Genomic DNA, 22070 nt, shown 5'->3' with positions numbered 1-22070 from the left:
TTGGTAATCTTTTCCTGGGCATCTGTATTCAGATATTATTTTTGTTGACTTTCCACAGTCTCTTTCCTTATTTTCCTCCAACTGCTGTAGATTCTTGGACTCATTTTGACTCCATTGTGCCTTATTCTAAGGAAATGTGTATAACATCCTTGCACTCCCCTTGGACATATTGCATGCCACTGTCCCCTCTCAGGATTTTGCATTGACTGGGGACTGTTTCGTTAGGTTAGGGGGTGTCAATTTCCCACTCTGTTGTGCCAGCACTGAGTATTCTCCACATAATCTCCTCTGAAAATGCTTCCTTATATTTCCAAACATGGCCTAAAATCTATTCCCAATGCTCCTGCTGTCCTCCTATGCTATTACGTATACAATGACATGTGAATGAGCAGGGTAACTTGCATTGCACCTTGCACTGAATTCAGGAAATACAGTTGTTTAGGAATAATATCACCTGGATTTAAAGTCACTCCATTGTATTGTTAATTCAGGGGTAGAGTGGCAGCTCCTCCTCTAAGGCAGAGGAGCGTTGCCCCACAGCTTTTTGCAGATTGTTATCGATAAGAACTCCTAGGCTCTTAGCCAAGGTTGTGGGCTGGGGGATATCCCTATTTCAGCAGGCCAAAAGTAGGAATTCCATGAATTTCGAGAGCCTCCAACCAGGACAAGCTCTGTCTTGTCAAGGTTTAATTTCAGATGATTGCTACTCATCCAGTGATGTATGAACAACGTGTTTTTTTTAAATTTCAAGATTGATTTCAGAGTGTTATTGAATGCAAAAAGTAGTTGCATATAGCATGGTTAAAAGTGCACATATTCATTTTCCTCAAGGACTGTACCAGAGGATAAATATTTAAAGTAAAAAGATGGGGGACAAGAATGTTCCCTGAGGTACATCGCACGTCAAATTGACCTCAGGGGAGCCAAAAGGGGGAAGTCGAACCAACTGGGAGCAATCTTTCAGAAAAGACACTAACTAATTAAGTGCTGTTTAAAATTTAACTAATGTATTACTTATTAGCCCAATAATTAAAACCCCAATTAACAAGATTTTAGCATGGCCAATCACCAGATGGAAAATTTGTTCCACCATGGAATGGGGAAAGTAAGACATATAGGTGCCAATTCCGATCCGGTAAAAACCGGGTACGAACCGTCGGACGGAGCCTTTTCTCCGTCCGACTCGTACCCGGTGCGAAATCCATCCGAAAATGCAAGTACGATTCATACGGAAACACCATTTCCGTACGAATCGAACAAAACACCGACCGAACAGAAACTAAACACAATTCCTATCCTGAAAGGCGCCGACGTGACGTCGGTACGCATCCAGCCTACGTTTCACGAACCAGGAAGTACGAATCGAACCGACGTCATCCCGCACGGTAAATATTTACCGGCTGCCAAAAACTGCCGGGAAATCAGGACGAGACACGCAAGGAGCAGCTGGACGCGACGAACAGACATGGACCCGAACCTACGTGCCATCCCTGCCCTCCTAGCAGTCCACCTGGCGTACAGGAACCGACGCAGACGCCGCAGAAGGTCAGCACAACAACCAGGGGCAAAGGGGGGGGCAGGGGCAGGACACACAACACCAACACATGGTACCAAATCACACATGGCCTGGACATACCTGACCATCAGGGCCTGGACACTGCCAGGGTGTGGGGGCGAGGCCAGCAACGCAAGCGTCCGCCACAACGGAAGTGGATGGTCACGCGAACCGGTACGTACCCTACCCAGGCCGCAAGAGCGTGGGTACGGAACGTACCACGCGTCCCCCTACGTCACTCCAACAATGGCGGTACGGCCCGTACCCACGTCAGAAAGGCCTTGGTACAGCTCGTACCAGCATTGCTGGGGTCATGTAGGGGTACGCGTGGTATGACCCGTAGCCACGCCCCCAAGGCCTGTGTACGGTGCGGACCCCACGGCACCGCAACAATGGGGGGACGCACCGTACCCACCCACCAAAGGCATGGGTACGGCCCGTACCCAGGCACGCAGAGCGTAGGCAGGGGTATGTACGGACCGTACCCCCACCCGTAGAAGTACGGCCCGTACCCCCACCCATGCATGTACGCCCCGAACCCCCACCCGTGTATGTACGCACCCAAGCACCACCCGTGTATATACGCCCCGAACCCCCACCCGTGTATGTACGCCCCGAACCCCCACCCGTGTATGTACGCACCAAAACCTCACCCGTGTATGTACGCACCGAACCCCCACCCGTGTATGTACGCCCCGAACCCCCACCCGTGTATGTACGCACCGAACCCCCACCCGTGTATGTACGCACCAAACCCCCAGCCGTGTATGTACGCACCGAACCCCCAGCCGTGTATGTACGCCCCGAACCCCCACCCGTGTATGTACGCACCGAACCCCCACCCGTGTATGTACGCACCGAAACTTCACCCGTGTATGTACGCACCCAAGCGCCACCCGGCCACCCGTGTATGTACGCAACGAAACCTCACCCGTGTATGTACGCACCCAAGCGCCACCCGGCCACCCGTGTATGTACGCAACGAAACCTCACCCGTGTATGTACGCACCGAACCCCCACCCGTGTATGTACACACCAAACCCCCACCCGTGTATGTACGCACCGAACCTGCAATAAGAATGGGGTGTGCCAAACACCCCCAGCAGTGCCCAGACACAGGAGGGGTGGGTGCAGGGTCCTCCCAGCAGTGCCCAGACACAGGAGGGGTGGGTGCAGAGTCCTCCCAGCAGTGCCCAGACACAGGAGGGGTGGGTGCAGAGTCCCCCAGCAGTGCCCAGACACAGGAGGGGTGGGTGCAGGGTCCTCCCAGCAGTGCCCAGACACAGGAGGGGTGTGTGCAGAGTCCTCCCAGCAGTGCCCAGACATAGGACAATATACCCCATCAACAAGTTCAGTGACCTACAAGGGTGATACCCCAGATGCAGGCGGAGCCATCGCTGAGCCAGCATGGCTATATTGAACGGCAACCCTCACACATCCAGGAAATGTAGACACAGCACAGCACAGCATTTGGGAGACACCCTGCAGGGAAAATGGCCTGCTCCACAGAGGATGGAACACACCTTGGGACAATGTCACCATACAGTGAGAGCAAACATGACCAAATACCATTGGCAGAGACCTTTGTGATGGCACGCAGATGGCAGGGTACACCCCATGAGCAGCACACTCCAACATTTCACAGACCCCTAACACATTATCACCACCCCAACGCAGGGAGCACCAGCACCAACAGCAAGTCCAGGAAAGCATCAGTGTGCAAAACCAAAATAAAAGGCTTTATTCAGCAGGAAAATATATCTGAGAAAATGTCCACTATGTACAAGGGCCATGGGCCAGCCCAGCAGCAAAGTCCGGGGGGGGGGTACACATCGGGACGTGTGTCCCCTAGCTTGCCTGCACCGTTCACAAGTCCATTTCATCCACAGAAGAGGGGGCATCAGGGGGGAGGGTGGAAACAGGCACCGCAGGGACAGGAGGGGAAAGGGTAGGTGTTGTGGGTGCAGGGAGGGATGATTCTGCCACAGGGGGGGTGCCAGCGCCAAAGGTGGAGGACAGAATGGCGCTGCACACGTCGGCAAGTTCCCCCAGCGACTCCCCCGCACCCAATCCAACCACAGGCCCCAAGGAGGGGGGGGGGCAAAGGGATGGGTCGCAGCGCCACTGGGGGAGGGTGTGGACAGGGTGGGGGACTCAACTCCCCTGGCCGGGTCCCGCCTCCACCGCTTGCGGGGTGGTGTCATCCTGGGGCTGGGGGGCACACTCGCAGTGGATGATGCTGTCACTGACTGTTGGCCAGGAGAGCTAAGGGGAGTGGATTTGGAGGGAGTGGGTTGTGTGGAATGCGGACTCCCACTGTGGCTGCGTGTTCTACGTTTCCCCCCCGACCCAGTGGGTGTGCCTTCCTCACCCTGTGTGTGCGTGACAGGAGGTGTGCGCTTCGACTTCCCTGGTGGTGTGGTGCCTGTGTCTGTTGGGGTGCGTGCACGCTGACGTCTGGATGTGCGTGGGACAGGCACGGGAGTGGGAATTGTGGATGGGGCAGGGGTAGGGGGTGTTACGCAGCGCTGCAGGAGATCCAGTGCTGCAGTCAGTGTGGAGTCTATGGACCTCAGCAACTGCCGTTGGTCAGACTGCGCAGCCGACATGCCCTCCATGTATGCCTCCATCTGGGTCAGCACCTGGGTGTGGGCATGGAGGACATTTAGCATCGCAGTCTGACCAACCTGCAACTGCCTCAGGATGTCCACAGACTCCGCACTCACCGCAGCAGTGGTGACAGGGGCAGGGGGTGCGGTGCCTGGCAGGAAGGAGACATGTGGGGACCGAGCACGGAGGGAAGGGCCACGAGCATGTGGGAGGCCGGTGATGGAAACTGAGGTGGCGGGGGGATGTGGAGGGCTGCCATCAGCTGGGGGGGCAGACTCCGCCACCTCTGGGAGCTCAGCCTCGGACCCGTCTGCGTCATAGTCTGTGTTGGCAGTCAACAGGTCCTCTGCCTCACTCCCTTCGGCCTCCGTGCCACTCCATGTGCCAGACAGGACAGCACTGCTGGCACTGGTGCTCAATCCCTCCTCCCGGTCCGTGCTAGTGTCTCCTTCCGTGTCCCCCGGCGATGCTGTGGGCAAGGTGAAGAGACAGGAGAAAATCAGACACCTGTACACATATGTCACATGAGTCAAATATACATAGGTCACATTGCATAGCCTGAAAAGCAACAGGAGTAACACCTACAAAACAATGTACACATGTAGGCCATGGAACACACAGTTTTTCGACCCACCATGCCACTGAGACACAATGGAGATCATGACACAACAGCAAATCACTGCACCTGAAATTTTAGAGAGGAGCCAGCCTCTGGGGACAAATGTGCACAGCACCTGCACCACACTGCGTCGTCAAAAAGGGATGAGCATGAATCATATCCATTTACTCTTGCCGCATGCTGCAAAGGCAATACATGAAACCAGGCCACACATGACAGGGTCACTGCACCTTGAGCGTATGTCCAGTCAAACATCACACACAGGCTAAACCCAGCAAGGAGGATGAAGCTTCTGACATGTAGGCCTTGTACGCACAAACCACCCACACCTGAGACAATCTCATTGAGACGGAGAAAGTATGTACACCTCTTACTCTGTGATGGAAACACATGGCCTCCACTAATTCATGACTGTACACACACAGCCCCTGGTGGCCATGTCCACACATCATTGACAGGCAAACATCATCAGATTGTCTCAACAACACACACAGGTAATGCCCACTGTGAGTATGCACAAGCAAAATGGGTCCCCCTGTACAGTGGACACATGTAGCAACCTGTAGGTCCTAACAGTTGAGCCCAGGGTACAATGCCACCCTACCCAACCCATGGTGAAGACACAGTGAATGGCCATATTGTTGGATGACGCACATGATACCTAGGAAGAGGTGCCCCAGGGCACAGTAGTGCCCACACTCCTCCATGGTCCAGGATGGACATGACTGCAAATTAAGCAACCGTCCCTGCACTTAGCAGGCCTCCCACTCAGGCACATCATGTCAGAGGGCACACAATTGGACATGCATGCTGGAAGGCTGTACATTTTGGAGACACACCCCTATGTCGTGATTCACAATCAGTGCCAAGTGACATGGACACCACAATGACTGAAATTGGCCATGGCACACGCAAGGTCCCCATACCTGTGGCACATCACCCCCACATATGATGCTGATAGCATAGGGCACCTGCATGAACTGCCTGCCTAAATAACCTTGTGCAAGAGTGGCTACAGACAGACCAGGGAACACATTGCAAGGAGGGGAAGGGAGGGAGTGAGAACAGCACTGTGCTACTTTGTGGAGAAGTTGACGCACTGCACAATCAAACCCTGGCAGTGTATCCATGCAACTGCACACTTACATTGGCTGGGGACACACAACTGACACACATGTACCTACCCCCTTCCTGCTGCTGCCTCTCCTGTAGGCGCCTGTCCATATCGGGGAAGACCACCGCCAGCACACGCTTCTGGATGTGGGTCAGACGACGGCGCCCACGGTTCTTACGGCTCACAGGTGAGTCCCCCAGCAGGAGCCGTGCAATCCTCCTCGTCCAGCACCGGATGTCCTGCCAGCGTTTCCTCACCTGAGACAGGCTCCGCCTCCGACCCTCTGTACCCCTCACGGCACTGACGGCTTCCCTCCAGATCTCCCCCTTGGCAATGGCGCCTACCTGTGAGGATGCAAAAGAGAGAATACATTAATCCACATGAGCAAAGACACAGAGACACACATATAGAACAATCCTCATTATGAACAGGCCATGGTATGCATGCAACTAATTGCACCTTTGTCATAGGGACATTATCCACTGTGGAAGGCCAAATGCACTACGTGCCAGTGAAAGCACACGGGTGGCATGAGGGGTACCACACACTCAATGACCAGGGATCACACTGTGCCTCACAGGCTACACCAGGATTATGTACAGCACCTCACAGCAGTCACCTGCCCCAGCACACTGATGCTACCTCAGCAGAGTACACAGACACACACAGGTACAGGACAATCACATGGCATTGCCAACTGCGGGTACACACCTCACTCTGCCCATGTGCCAGTAGACGGGGGTGTCACAGGTGTGGGGCTGGCTCAGCACGGCATGCACACAGCACTGCTCCCTGCTCACATCGGATGGCCAGGCCATATCCATCCCTCATGCTGCTTGTGTGCAACACTCCCCATATGCACTCACCCACATGACAGGGGACTAACACACACCAATGTGCAGGGGACGAACACGGCCTTTGGACACTCACAGCACAGGTACACTGAACAAACACACATCCATGGGTACTGACACCTGTCACACTGGGGGGAACACAGGATCACATCAGGACTGTGGAAACAACATCCCCAGGAGGAGTATGCAGGCAGAATGTGGCATGCACCTTGCATTCATTGTCACAGTAGGCACTATGCAAGTGAGGAGTGCACACAGGAAACACAGCATGCTCTGCATGGGTGACATGAGGCCTTCCACACCCTGGGACCCACTCCAAACAACAGTGCATGTCTGTCACACATGGACACAATGCCAGAAGTCACTGTCACACAAAAGGGGCACAGTCTAAGCTAGTGGAGTCTGCACTCACCTGAACCCCTGGTCGACCATACAGGCTCTGGAACTGTGGGAGGATCACATCTATCAGGGCAAGGTTCTCCTCCTGGGTGAATGGCTGTGACCTCTCCACAGTCCTGGACATGGTGCCAGAGGAATCACTATCAGCAGCAGTGGTCATGGATGAATGGATGTGCAGGCAAGTGCTCTCTCATGGGACCTGGCTGCCTTATATATGCCTGGCTGGCCTGTTCATGTATAGGAGTACAGATTGATTGGTCAGTCACATTAGCATCCTACGTTTCATCCAATCCCTTCAAACCTACCCCAGTGTGTGGCTTTGCATGGTTTCAGTTTTGATAATGATGTCAAGTCAACATCCACATTGCAACAATGTAGATTCTTTCAAACTGACTTCTGCTGTGCACCTGGTGCTCAAATTCAAAAATTTAACTCCATGGCAACCATCATGCATTTAGGCCCTTATACTTGTCCCTCATGTGTCCCCTATGTGTTTTCATACATTTACACACAGGTACGGTGCGTTCCACGCCCTAGGGCACCCCACAAGCAGTGATACCGACCGTACAAGCGCTTGTACGGTCCGGATCACAAAATGGGCGCTGGCGTATGCGTACGCCACAGTAGTACGGACTGTACAAGCGCTTGTACGGTCCGGATCACAATATGGGCGCTGGCGTATGCGTACGCCACAGTAGTACGGACTGTACAAGCGCTTGTACGGTCCGGATCACAATATGGGCGCTGGCGTATGCGTACGCCACAGTAGTACGGACTGTACAAGCGCTTGTACGGTCCGGATCACAATATGGGCGCTGGCGTATGCGTACGCCACAGTAGTACGGACTGTACAAGCGCTTGTACGGTCCGGATCACAATATGGGCGCTGGCGTATGCGTACGCCACAGTAGTACGGACTGTACAAGCGCTTGTACGGTCCGGATCACAATATGGGCGCTGGCGTATGCGTACGCCACAGTAGTACGGACCGTACAAGCGCGTGTACAGTCCGTACTACTGTGGCGTACGCATACGCCAGCGCCCATATTGTGATCCGGACCGTACAAGCGCTTGTACGGTCCGTACTACTGTGGCGTACGCATACGCCAGCGCCCATATTGTGATCCGGACCGTACAAGCGCTTGTACAGTCCGTACTACTGTGGCGTACGCATACGCCAGCGGCAATATTGGCCCAGGGACCCTATACACGCACTCCGAGCGTATGTACGGTGCGTTTCACAACTGTCAGTGGTGACAGGCGGCACACAGACAGGAATGGAGCGGACAGGTATTGCCAAGGGTGGACACCAATGCATTGTCTGTGCAATACCACATGTGTGTGACACAGGTGTGTCAGGATGTGATGTGGCACTTTACCCCTGAGGTGTGGGCAAAGCACATGTACGATGAGCTGTGTACACATGTCGGGTGTGATGGTGCGCATTGTACAACACATCCCCTGCACTCCTTTGACATGTGTGCATGTCGTACACACTAGTGGAGCCATGAGTCACTTGCATGTCCCAGTCACGGACACCCGCACCTGTCCCCTGATGCCAGGTACACGGAATATTACACATGACATGTGTATGGCTGCGTTGCACGCTGCAACCATGTCATGTGTGTGGCATGTCTTTCCATGATTTTGCTGTAGGTGTGTGGTTCAATGCATCAGCAGTTGCTGCTGCCAACATGTGTCTGTGTGTCGATGGGCATGGCACACTGTTCCGCACACCAGCCCACATATGTGATTTGCCATGAGGTGTGTATGTATGCAACTACACGGAGTATCAACACAAGTACATATCCACATGCTCCCTATGTATGTTCTGTCTCGACATGTACTCCTCAAAGGCAATGTGTGTGGCCTGTCCTATTCCTATGACATGTGACCAGTGCATATCGCATCCAACTACCTGTCTGTACCATACGCATACTACTTCTGCACATGTGTGGATGTCTGTGAATCCTGTGATGCGTGTGCATGTTCACTCACACTGGCCCACAGCTAGTCTCATGCCATGTCATCGTGATCTTGCCCCCCTCCGTTAGTGGCTGTCCCTTGGTAGGAGTGTCACCTGACTGGCGTACGTGTCCAGGAAATGTGGCACAGACCTGACTCACAACGTGGCATATGTGTATTGGCTGTGTAACATGTGCTCAGTGCATTGACGATGTCGTTGTACAGTGCTCACTCTTCGGTGTTCCTTCCATTTCACTGCAGGGCTCCGCCTCTCCCTCGACGTATGCCAGACATGGCTGCCCTGCATGAACGGGACTGTATACGCCGCTACAGATTCAGCCAACGGTTGATTGATGAGTTGACTGGCCGGCTGGAAGCACAACTCCTCCCGCGCCACAGGTATCCCAGTGCACTGACACCCAAGTTGAAGGTGATGGCAGCCCTACATTTCCTTGCCACGGGTACGTTCCAACATACCATTGCTGATGTCGGGGGCATGTCCCAGACGATGTTCAGCCGTGTTCTGCATGATTTCTTAGAGGCCATGTTGGTTCACCTGGATGAGTACATAAAATTCCCAATTCGTGAGCAGTTGACAGATGTCAAGCGTGAGTTCTATGCCCTGGGAGGGATGCCCCATGTCATTGGGTCCATAGATGGGACACATGTTGCGTTGGTACCACCACAGGCACAGGAGGTGGTGTATAGGAATCGCAAACATTATCACTCCATTAATGCCCTTGTGGTGTGTCTGTCCAACATGGTGATTTCACATGTCTGTGTTCGCTTTCCAGGATCAGCACACGATGCCTTCATCATGAGGCGTAGCAGGCTGCCTGAAATGATGCTGCAGCTGCGGAACGAGCGAGCATGTATTGTTGGTGGGTAGACTCTGGCAGTTCAGTGTTTGGCGTCATCTTCCAATCTCACTGCCTGTGCTGACACACTTCTGTCCATGATGTTTCCTTGTAGGGGACGCTGGCTATCCCAACATGCCATGGCTGATGACGCCTGTCCGCAACCCCAGCACGGCTGCCGAGCACCGCTACAACAACGCACATGGGCGGACCAGGAGAGTCATTGAGAGGACGTTTGGCCTTCTGAAGAGCCGATTCCGGTGCCTCCACAAGACCGGCGGAGCACTCCCATATGCCCCGGTGAAGGTGTGCAAGATCATCATCGTCTGCTGCATGCTGCACAACATGGCAGTGGAGGAAGCTGTTCCACTCATACTGGATCAAGATGACCAGGACCATCCACCCGTGGAGGATGAAGGCCTTGGTGACGGGGCAAGTGATGTGGAGGAGGAGGAGGCTGTGGAGGACATGCGGAGTCGGCTCATACGCAACTTCTTTGCTTAGTGGTGAGTTCCAGTGTCTGAGTGTGCACGCATTGGGCCGTGTGTGGCATGTGTTGCAATGTGTGTGTCCATCTGCATGTCTGCCAAGTGAGTCAGTGGTGTGTATTGAAGTGTCACTCAAGTGATGGCGCAATGGAAGGATGTTGTCTGAGGGTCATCATTGTCACCTGTCATGTTGACAACATGATACGTGTTGAGTACATGCTTGCGGATGTGCTCCTTTGTGCTGACTCCTTGTGTGTCTCTCTTCCACAGGTCCATGTGCATGCTGTCTGCTGGTGGCATTGTTGTGCTCCTGCTACTCCTCATGAACACAGCAACATGTGCTGATTCAGCGTCACATGCACGGGCAAGTGTTGAAATCTCCTTAGGGTAAGGGATGCCTCACGTCGTTTTTGGTGTGTGAATTGTTTGTAGTCTGTGTGCACTTCTCCGGTTCATGTGTGTTCCATTTGCATACATGGTGATCCTACATGGGGAACATGACATGGGGCAGGCTTCACCTGGAGCCATGGTCAGACTTGGTGACTGTCATGTGGCAGGGGATTGGGGATTGTGATGAGGCCATCATTGTGTGTAACACTGGCCTCGGAAACATACAGGTTGCACCGGGTTGACATGGTGTGTGATTGCCCCACCAGGGCCTCAATGGTGTATAGCGGCCTCTCCGTGGCAGCAGGGGGTGTTCAGCTGTTATCCGTCACTTGTGTGCCAGGTCAATGGGATACCAGCATCTGTGTTGCAATGGGGGGTGCCAGTGTTGCTCCCACATGTTCATCCACATGACCTGTGTATGTGTTGACAGAGTATCATTGTCATTCCAACACACATGACTAATACATTTGTCCCTCTGTCTCCAAGGTGCCTCTTCCCTGTCAATGGTGGCCTGTTGCCACTGTGCGTGCGGCATGTCTGGCATAGTTTTCATAGGTGGTGCATATGTGTCTATGTGTAGAGTGACAAGATGCTAGGGGTTTGTCAGGGAGTGGGAACTGTATTATGCACAAGATGCACAGTTCCATCCACCTCAAGGCAAGAGAGACCATCCCCCAGGGCAACTACAACATCCGTGTCGAATCCTACCCTGCAGTCTACGGACATGTGCCTTACGACTCCCATGGTACTTGTCCATATCCGGAGTGCATCTGCACAGCTCTGCTACTGCGTCGGGCAACCAGGCCACATCAACGTCCAAACGGGATGGGGGGAATGTTTCACAGCCAGCTGCAGGATGACCTTCTCGATCCACGCCCACACTCATGATGCAGCCCACAACCCCAACACAACCATGTGGCACTGTGATCCTAAACTGCATTCTGGCATCTCCATGCATCCAACCTTGGCCTAGCCACCATTCTCAACATCCGCCTGACGCAAGCATGCTGCACATTGTAGGGACACATGTCTAGACATACCTGGGAGCGGCAAGCCAGGTCACTCCACATGATCCCTGACCTCTGCGCATGACTGTTGCTCCCCTGAATGTGTCTGTAGCCACAGTTGTGCGGGAACCACTCAGCTGGTTGGGCCCAGCACAGGTGAGTATGGTACTCCATGTCTGTATCAGATGATACATTGGGACCCATGTGTGTCCTGGGCAAGACTGCGACCCCACGGTTTGGATGGTTGGAGTTGATTCTGAGATCAGGCATGCTTTGACTTCACGACACACACATGTATTGTAATAATGCAGAATCACGGCATCATCTTGTAAGTGTGATTAATTTATTTGTGGTGGGGTACGGGTTTGTGGGGATGACAAGAGGTGCACAGCGGGAGTGTAGAATCCAAAGTTCACTGGGGGAGTTGGTATCCTTGCCGTAGCAAAATGTCAGAGTCCATGCCACAGTCTTCGTCAACATAGGTCAGACAGTGACCAGCAAGTCCATGTGGCAGAGAATGTCATGTGCTGCTATTGGGCCAGAGGGCCAGGTGCCAGGCCAGGTGACCTGGGAGATGGTGATGTTCTGCTGACTCTCACAGTCTTTTTCGTGGACGACCCACCTTCCTGCGGGGACTCTCGGAAGCAGTCCGTGACGATGTCTGTGACGCTCCGTCGGATGAATCCTCCTCCTCCTGATCCCTCCCTGTGTCTGGTAATGGCCTTCGCCTGGTGCCACAGGGAGGGTTGCCCATGTTGTCGGCAATCCGACGGAGTACACCGGTCATTTGGGTTTGCACCGCCACGAGCTCAGCCTGTCTATCCTCCATCCTTCCTTGGTGTTGCAGTTGACAGGCATGTTGCTGGGACTGCAGGGTCTTCATCTCCTGGAGGGTCCCCTTGATGTCATTGAGGGTGGACGCAATCTGGTCCATGCCCCTGGTGTCACGCCGGTATGTATCCAGGATGTTGCTGACCTGGGACACTACCGGGTCCTGAGCTGCCTGGTCAGGTTCGCGCCTCCGCCGTCCTCCACTCCCGCCACCCCTGCCCACGTGCACCTGGCCTGCCGTTGTGGGTGCATCGGGTCTCCGGGACCCCTGAGGGATGGCATCTGCGTTGCCGCCTGCCTCCTCCTGGGTGCCCGGAGGACCGTGTCCCTCCTGGGCAGACTGGCTGGGTGGTCGTGTGCGGGCAGGGCTCCTGGACGTCTCCTGGGATGTGGCAGGAATGGGGGTGGTGGTTGGCACAGTTGTACCTGACGCAGGTGCTGCAGGTGGTTGGACACCAGAGGGGCCAGGTTGGTCTGGGTCATCCACGGAGTGGTGAGAGTCATCACTGGCGGTGGGGTCCTCATCCCGCGGAGCCTGGTCCTGTGAGACTTCCCCCCCAGTGTTGGGGGGTGTTCGTCGACGTTGACCTGTGTGTGAGAGAGACAATGTTAACAGTGTCAGATGTGGCATCCATGTTGCATGCATTTCTGATTTGGCACTCTTCCTCTGGGTAGTTGGATCTGTCCTGCATTCCTCTCACAGTGCACTTGTGCATGGCTATGTCCCTTGGCCACAGCTGTCAGGGCTTTACGCATGTGTGAGACACAATCTTAGTTGATGCATCTATTTGGGTACACAGTCAGCAGTGTGGTGTGCGGGCGTAGCGAGCCATGCAGAGGTGCCTTACGTGTTGCACTGTACGTGGCCAAATGGTGTTTTGCCAAGGCAATTTGATGTTGCAGGTAGGGGACTGAAGCATTTGTGACAGGGTTCTTACCGACACAGTGGGTGGGTATACTGGGTGTGTGGTTAGGTCTGTGCCTGAAGCACGGATGGACTCGTGCACAGATTGACACATGGACCGGTCTTCATCTACGGAAGGGGGGGTTGAGGCACTGCCAGACCTGGTCTGCATGCACACAGTCCACCGGCTGACGAGTGGACATGGCCACACCACCCAAGGGTGATTTAGTCTCCCTGTGTCTCCCTTCCTCCCTCCCTCTGTCACCCTCCTCCCTCCCTCTGTCGGTCTCCCTCTGTCACCCTACTCCCTCCCTCTGTCTGTCTCCCTGTCTCCCCCTCTGTCTCCTTCCCTCTCATTCCCCCTCTCCCTCCCTCTCTTTGTCACTCTCTGTCACCTCAGGCCAGCTTCCTGGGCACACACAGTTAGCCGGTCTTTGAATGGCCATTGGCTTGTTCATGTGAGTTAGTCCCTGTTCTCCGGGCACCCATTGGGCAGTGTGTCTGAGTGTAGGCTGCTGCTGTGGCGGTGTGTGCTGAGACTCTATCAGAGCGATGCATCTTCATTGTCTGCTGTTATGTGCAAATTGTGCCTTCAGACCCATGTCATCCTGCATGGCAGCCACCATTTGCAGGCAAGACAGTACTGTGTGGGTACACACAGTTTGTATGGCTGTGCCCTGGGCCATATGGGCTGAGGGCATTGTTGTGTGCTTGTGAGTTGCTCAATGTTAGTTTTGATGCCCCCACTCCCAGCATCGACCACATCCTGTGTTGTGTTGGTGTTTTGTGTGGCCTGTGACTTGGCATGGCCCTGATTGATGCATGGGGCATGGAGGCGCTAGTGGCATGTGTGTGTTTGTGGAGTGTTGTTGTGTCCGGTGGTGGCTTGGGGGGGGTGGCATGCATGATTGATTGTGTATGGCATCCCCCCCATGTGCGGTGAGTTGTTTGTGTACTCACCAGGGTCTGGGAGTCCTGGCAGTCCGTGTAGTCCCTCCACCGCCAGCGTGGACATCACCTTCTCCTCCCAGGGATGGTATTGTACCGGTCTGGGGGGCGGCCCTCCTCCAGTGATGTTCCCCTGGTTGTGATTGTCAGTCATCTTCCTCTTGACCGTCCTCCGCAGATCGTACCACCTGGATTGGCACTCGTGCCTGGTCCTTCTGGTGGTCCCAACAGCATTCACAGAATCGACGATCCTCTGCCACATGGCCGTTTTTTCGGATATGCTGGTCTGTCTGACCAATGTCCCAAAGAGCTGTGGCTCGACTCTGAGGATTTCGTCGACAAGGATCTCCAGCTCCTCCTTTGTGAACTTTGGATTCTTGGTGGTGGACATGGCGTGGGGTGTGGGTGTGGATGGTTGTGGGGGTGTGGGTGTGGATGGTTGTGGGGGTGTGGGTGTGGATGGTTGTGGGTGTGTGGGTGTGGTAGTGGAGGTGTGTGTGTGAATGTGATGAGGGGGTGTTTGTGTAGGTGGTTGTGTGAAGGTATGCAAGTGTGAGGTTCAAGTATGGTGGTGTGGGTCGTCTGTGGGCTCTGGCAGCAGTGGGTCTGTTGCAAAGGCTCATGGTTTGTGTGTGTGGTCCATTTTTATTGGTCCATTTGTGGGTGTGGCTGTGTTTGAAATTTGTGTGGGTGTGTTATGAGGAGTGATTGAGTTTTGGGCCTCTGTTTGGCAGTTTGGCAGTTGCAGGTGAGTGTATGTGATGTTTGTGGGGTTGTTGGGCATGTTTGGTGGTGTGGGGAAACTCTACTTGACTCTCCTTGTGTAAGTATGGTTTGTCCTGGTTCAGTACGTGTTTTTTTGGTGTCAGTACGGTCCGTACATGCACTGGTGGGGGTGCGGTGCGTACATACACGGCTGGGGTGGGGGTTCGGGGGCGTACATACACGGGTGGTGGTTCGGTGCGTACATACACGGCTGGGGGGGGGGTTTGTGGGCGTTCGGGGGTGTACATACACGGGTGGTGGTTCGGTGCGTACATACACGGCTGGGGGGGGGTTCGGGGGCGTACATACATGGGTGGGGGTTCGGTGCGTACATACACGGCTGGGGGGGGGTTCGGTGCGTACATACACGGCTGGGGTGGGGGTTTGGTGCGTACATACACGGCTGGGGGGGGTTTGGTGCGTACATACACGGGTGGGGGTTCGGGGGCGTACATACACGGGTGGTGGTTCGGTGCGTACATACACGGCTGGGGGGGGTTCGGGGGCGTTCGGGGGCGTACATACACGGGTGGTGGTTCGGTGCGTACATACACGGCTGGGGGGGGTTCGGTCCGTTCATACACGGGTGGGGGTTTGGTGCGTACATACACGGGTGGGGGTTCGGGGGCGTACATGCACGGGTGGGGGTTTGGTGCGTACATACACGGCTGGGGGGGGGTTTGGTGCGTACATACACGGCTGGGGGGGGTTCGGGGGCGTACATACACGGGTGGGGGTTCGGTGCGTACATACACGGCTGGGGGGGGTTTGGTGCGTACATGCACGGGTGGTGGTTCGGTGCGTACATACACGGCTGGGGGGGTTTGGTGCGTACATACACGGCTGGGGGGGTTTGGTGCGTACATACACGGGTGGGGGTTCGGGGGCGTACATACACGGGTGGTGGTTCGGTGCGTACATACACGGCTGGGGGGGGGTTCGGGGGCGTTCGGGGGCGTACATACACGGGTGGTGGTTCGGTGCGTACATACACGGCTGGGGGGGGTTCGGTCCGTTCATACACGGGTGGGGGTTTGGTGCGTACATACACGGGTGGGGGTTCGGGGGCGTACATGCACGGGTGGGGGTTTGGTGCGTACATACACGGCTGGGGGTTCGGGGGCGTACATGCACGGGTGGGGGTTTGGTGCGTACATACACGGCTGGGGGGGGTTTGGTGCGTACATACACGGCTGGGGGGGGTTTGGTGCGTACATACACGGGTGGGGGTTCGGGGGCGTACATACACGGGTGGGGGTTCGGTGCGTACATACACGGCTGGGGGGGTTTGGTGCGTACATACACGGGTGGTGGTTCGGTGCGTACATACACGGCTGGGGGGGGTTCGGGGGCGTACATACACGGGTGGGGGTTCGGTGCGTACATACACGGCTGGGGGGGGTTTGGTGCGTACATGCACGGGTGGTGGTTCGGTGCGTACATACACGGCTGGGGGGGTTTGGTGCGTACATACACGGGTGGGGGTTCGGGGGCGTACATACACGGGTGGTGGTTCGGTGCGTACATACACGGCTGGGGGGGGGTTCGGGGGCGTTCGGGGGCGTACATACACGGGTGGTGGTTCGGTGCGTACATACACGGCTGGGGGGGGTTCGGTCCGTTCATACACGGGTGGGGGTTTGGTGCGTACATACACGGGTGGGGGTTCGGGGGCATACATGCACGGGTGGGGGTTTGGTGCATACATACACGGCTGGGGGTTCGGGGGCGTACATGCACGGGTGGGGGTTTGGTGCGTACATACACGGCTGGGGGGGGGTTTGGTGCGTACATACACGGCTGGGGGGGGGTTTGGTGCGTACATACACGGGTGGGGGTTCGGGGGCGTACATACACGGGTGGGGGTTCGGTGCGTACATACACGGCTGGGGGGGGTTTGGTGCGTACATACACGGGTGGTGGTTCGGTGCGTACATACACGGCTGGGGGGGGTTCGGGGGCGTACATACACGGGTGGGGGTTCGGTGCGTACATACACGGCTGGGGGGGGTTTGGTGCGTACATGCACGGGTGGTGGTTCGGTGCGTACATACACGGCTGGGGGGGTTTGGTGCGTACATACACGGCTGGGGGGGGTTTGGTGCGTACATACACGGGTGGGGGTTCGGGGGCGTACATACACGGGTGGTGGTTCGGTGCGTACATACACGGCTGGGGGGGGGTTCGGGGGCGTTCGGGGGCGTACATACACGGGTGGTGGTTCGGTGCGTACATACACGGCTGGGGGGGGTTCGGTCCGTTCATACACGGGTGGGGGTTTGGTGCGTACATACACGGGTGGGGGTTCGGGGGCGTACATGCACGGGTGGGGGTTTGGTGCGTACATACACGGCTGGGGGGGGTTTGGTGCGTACATACACGGCTGGGGGGGGGTTTGGTGCGTACATACACGGGTGGGGGTTCGGGGGCGTACATACACGGGTGGGGGTTCGGTGCGTACATACACGGCTGGGGGGGGTTTGGTGCGTACATACACGGGTGGTGGTTCGGTGCGTACATACACGGCTGGGGGGGGTTCGGGGGCGTACATACACGGGTGGGGGTTCGGTGCGTTCATACACGGCTGGGGGTGGTTTGGTGCGTACATACACGGGTGGGGGTTCGGGGGCGTACATACACGGGTGGTGGTTCGGTGCGTACATACACGGCTGGGGGGGGTTCGGGGGCGTACATACACAGGTGGGGGTTCGGTGCGTACATACACGGGTGGGGGTTCGGGGGCGTACATACACGGGTGGGGGTTCGGTGCGTACATACACGGGCGGGGGGGGGTGGTGGGGTGTTCGGCGCGTATGCGGGCACATGTCTCCATGGTTGCTATGGGAGTTCGGTTCGGACGGTGTTTTTTGCGTACGGTTGTGAAATGGGGAGGACGGGAGGGATCGTACTTGCGCAGTCGGACTTTATTTTTCCGCACGGTGGGTTTTTCGACCGGGGACGTGTCGGTGACTTTTCCCGACCCGAGGACGTGTGGGGAAATTTTCCCAATGCGATTCGTATGGACTTTTTTCCGTTCGAATCGTACTTGGCAGTTTGTACGCTACTTTGACGATTCGGACGGAAAAAAATCCGGATACGAGTCGGACGGGGAATTTTTTTACCGGATCGGAATTGGCACCTTAATGTGGAGGTCTATAGACCAGCACACAAATCAGAGGGGTGAGAGTGGAATGAAGTTTAATTACCAAACTGTTAATGGATGTGATGTCCAAGGTAGTTAGAGTGGTGAACTTCAGATCCTTATGGATTATGGCTGCCATGCCTCCTCCCATTTTACATGAATTTTCCTTGATGAAGAAACATAAATCACTGTTTGTGCATCTCAGTGTCACACTTAATTGCGCATCAGGTCTAGGCGTTTCTCCTGTTATATGTCGTCTGGTCCCAAGTTACTGGGTTTTTGTAGGATGTCATCAACAATGTCCTCAAGCCATAGCAACAATCACTGGTGTGGGAGTGAAGAACCATGAGTGGTTGGATTAAAGTCTGGATGAAGTATGTCTTCTGTGCCTGTGCACACTAGTCGCATTGTAGAGCTCATATTCTATTGACAGGGCTTACATTTGAACTCGGCCTCTAATGATATGCTGAATAGCCATATCATGCCAGGAATGCAAAAAGAGCCTTCTTTGAAGCATACCAATGTGGTATGTTAAGCTGATATATCCTCTGCGGAAGGTACTGTTGAACGGGTGCATGTGGGACACTTTTTGTCCACGCCTGTGCGGACGCTACTTTATTCACAGTTTATGGGAAGTACCTAATGGAACATTTTATCTTATGCCACGTTATTAGCAAAGACATTGAGGCCTATCTTACAGAAGTGACTCGGGAGCACACTGGGTCCCATTTTTGTTCCACTGGATCACTTCCATATTACTAAGAAGCTGCAGATATTTGAATGGCCTCCAAGGAAATAATGATCATGCTGGTGCCCGTTTTTCACTCTCACAATCTGAAAGAGAATTTTTCTCATTTGCATGTCTCCTTTGCAAGTAGGAGCCTGTGGTGGTGCTGGGGCCAGCCATTCTCTTAATACAGCTGACGGTCCCAATTAGAGTCAGGAGTACACAGTGAGGATGCGCTCCACCTGGACCAGGACTATACACGTAATATTGTAATATTACTTTTGTATATGTACGTCTTTTGAGATTGCCAGTTCAACAGACAGGGGAAGCCTTTTAAAATCCTGTATGCCAATGATTGGTTTTACATGGGGGCAACAGCTACTCTTGTTAATGACTGAAGAAGCATCCCCACGCCCACAAGAACAGGTATTTGTAAAGCCAATAAGTCTGATCTGGGCAATCTGGTGCAATCTTTATTATGTATTATTTGTTATTGCAGATATATGCCACACAAATGAAAGAAAAGAAACAAAAGCAAATAATTAAATGAAATGATTTGTTTATTGTTTTAAGTTAATAAAAACCATCATAATATTACCGTACACATAAACATGAACATATAAAATTAGGCTGGCAAGTTGTTGGTTTTCCTGAATTTACCATTTTCAACAATTTTAATAAAACACCGGTTAATATTCACACTGCAATAGGCCCACGCAATCTAAAAGCGGAAGTAGAAAAATAACTACATTTCCGTGCGTTGGTTAATTACAAAAATACTTGTGGTTAAAATCACGGTGCCAGCTGCTAAAAAATCAGGTTCTACGTATAGATAAATACATATCTTTTGATTAAAATTGTCTGGGTTCTTAGTTGATAAAGTGGCAAGTGCTACTACAAAACAAAATATGCTGTTCCTAGGGAGACCTAGCATTATTTGAGTAGTTTGCCATGTAGTGTCAGAAATGTCAGCAGTTTACAATTAATCTGAGGGTCCGAAGGGTCAAGGCTCTCTATTACGGCCATCCGTCAAGCTCGAATCCCTTGTTGGCTGAAAGTGGATTTCAACGGTAGGATGCATGGTTTCTTTAGGGCAACCACGTTTATAATGTCTTCCTTCTGTGCACCACATAGTATACATACATTAGTGCCGTTGTCTTTCCATGCTGGTTGGTCTGCCAAAGATGGCATGACCCTAACCGAATAGCCAACAGCTATCTCTCTAAATAAGCTGGGTATGTCCTGCTGAGGTATGCTGCTGGCTTTAAAGTATCATAGGATTGCAGGTCCATCCAGGCGTGTGACCGAATATTTAGGTTATGCTTGTCGTCAATAAGGGAATGCAGTTTAACAAACTTGTTAACAGCATAGCTAAAAGCAGAGGGCGGTAGCTATAAGTGCCATATATCAGCTGTGTTTGTTGCTAGCAGGGAAGACCTCAAGTATTGGTATAGACTGAATGGCGGTTCCTTTCCAAAGACTGCCATAGGGTGCTGACGGGTGGGCTGCTGTCATTTGACCATATTGTGTGCCATGTTTTAATGGTGATATATCTTCTCCCGATGATTTGCTGCATAAGCCCAAATTCAAGACAAACTTGTGCTGGAGAGGCACACAATGGAAGCCCAAAGACTCGCTTATAAGTACTTGTTTGCAATTTTTCAAGAATTATGGCATCTTTTCCATGGTTAACAGAACTTACATAGCCCCTGCTGGAAGAAATGTTGCGGCAATAACAGCCAGTAGTGGCTTGAATGAAGTGACATCCAACTTCTTAGCAAGTGTGCCAAAGGCGTAGGTCAAGGTCTTGCTTTTCTTCCCCATACACTTTTAGTGCACCTTGAAGTACAGTTTGTAGTCAAGGTAGAGACCCAGGGATTTGTAGTTGCTCACTTCTTCTAAACATACATCCCCTAGCTTGATCTTAAGGGGGGACAGGTCTTTTCCAGATAGATATTTATTTTTGTCTCAGTTGAACTGATTTCCAATATGTTGGCCATAGCGTATCTTGCTAATTCTGCAATTGCCCTTTGCAATCCCACCCTCGTTTGGATTAGTAGGACAATGTCGTCTGTATATTAGAGATGGGACAAGTTTAGTTGTCCTAGTTTTGGAGGGTGTGAGTTTACCTGATCGAGCCTCAGGGTTAGGTCAGTCATAACGATATTGAGCAGGTGGGGGCTTGAACACACCCTTGTTTAAGACCAATGGAGGTTGGTATTCTCCAGGACATCATTGTCCCATCTGCCAACTTGATTTGGATCCAGGTGTGTGTATAGAGTTGCTCAATAGCTCTCAGGGTTTTGTCGTGGAGGCCCCACCACTGTATCTTTCCCACAAGGGAGCTCGATTCACCCAATCAAATGTGGCTTTAAAATCTATGAAGCATAGATATAGTTTTTTCTTTAGATGCTTGCATTTGTCCTCAATGGTTGTTTCTACTAATGTGTTGATGGTGGTTCCATAGCCTTTCCAAAACCCTGTCTTGCTAAGAGGGACCAGATTATTGAAGTTGGACCACTCAACTAGATCTTCCAAGATTAGTGAGACATAGTATTTGGCTTCTGCGTCAATAAACGCAATCAACCTATAGTTCGCTGGGTCGGATTGGTTCTCTCCCTTAAAGATAGGGTTTATTATAGATTCTCTCGAGCTGCTGGTAATCAAACCAGTTGACTCCACCTCGTTATACAGTGCATCTAGCGGCTTGGCCCAATAATCTGGATCCAATTTATAAATGGCCTACGGAATGCCATTTTTGGCTGGAGCTCCATCACTATGTCCTGCCATAATCACTTTTGCCACTGTTGCTGTTGTACAATATTGGCTCCCTGGGGGTGTTCTAGATGTGGCCAGGGCTTTTACAGCATTAACCCCAGCATCATTACTTTTAAT

Source organism: Triturus cristatus, chromosome 5_2, assembly GCF_964204655.1.
Source record: "Triturus cristatus chromosome 5_2, aTriCri1.1, whole genome shotgun sequence".
In the NCBI taxonomy this organism is placed as follows: Eukaryota; Metazoa; Chordata; class Amphibia; order Caudata; family Salamandridae; genus Triturus; species Triturus cristatus.
This window is presented reverse-complemented; position numbering follows the sequence as displayed.